Raw genomic sequence first — 1,037 nt, forward strand, 5'->3', positions numbered from 1 at the left:
TTCCTTGCCACTGTCGCCCCTGGCTTGCTCACCTGGGGTTTTTTACATTTTTTTTACATGTCATGCCAAATCTTTGTCTTACTGGAATTCTGTGAAGCTGCTTTGTGACAACATCAGTTGTAAAAAGCACTATACAAATACATTTGATTTGATTTGATTTAAAGCAATGCACTCTGGGAGCTATAGTATTTTTTATCTACATCTGCCAGCAATTTCCAGTCTCATGCTTCACCCCATTTACCAATATTTAAAGCACTCCTAAATATTTCCCCCCTCACGTTCAAACCCAACTTCTTTATTACTACAACCACTTGGCAATGAATTAAACACTAGGCATTTGCTGTTCAACCAATACACTAAAACACTTAGCACTTGATTATGTCTTGATTATGTATACCACCCCTGTGACAAGCTAACCTTACACACTGATAGAATATCTGCAATATAACGCAGTGATATGCTCTAGTGTGGTTTATCATAATCAATCACATTTATTCAGATTTGACACTAAATATTTTTCCAATTTTGAAAAAAAAAACTGCATTTTGTCATATATGTATATAAAATAATTCAACAAGATTATTTTTGTATAATTTAAGCAAATTAACGTGTAATGCATGATAAACTTTAAAGTGGGATAAAAGAAGATTCCAGTCATCATTACGTATTTGACTTGTACATGATAGTTCTGACTCAAACATTGCATAAAAAGAAATGGAAATACATTTTGTTTCATGAAGCAATCAATGAATATTGCTTTTTTTATTAAGCCGTGCATATATACCAATCTAAATAAGAGGGCTACAGTCTTTGATTAATAGCAACATGGACACACATTCAGCCTAGTTTAAAAGTGTCAAACTGGAATGTATGCATTTCAAAAAAAGGCTTTTAAAACTGTATACCATAAATAATTTTTTGGATAAATTTGGAGTTATTGAATCAAAGTGTTGCAGGACCAAAAAAATTGAGTGAGTGAGATTAATTTTTATCTGTGGTAGAGGTGATAATCTTTACTTACACGATAGCAAATGACA

This window comes from Hoplias malabaricus, chromosome 4, assembly GCF_029633855.1.
Source record: "Hoplias malabaricus isolate fHopMal1 chromosome 4, fHopMal1.hap1, whole genome shotgun sequence".
NCBI classification, from domain to species: domain Eukaryota; kingdom Metazoa; phylum Chordata; class Actinopteri; order Characiformes; family Erythrinidae; genus Hoplias; species Hoplias malabaricus.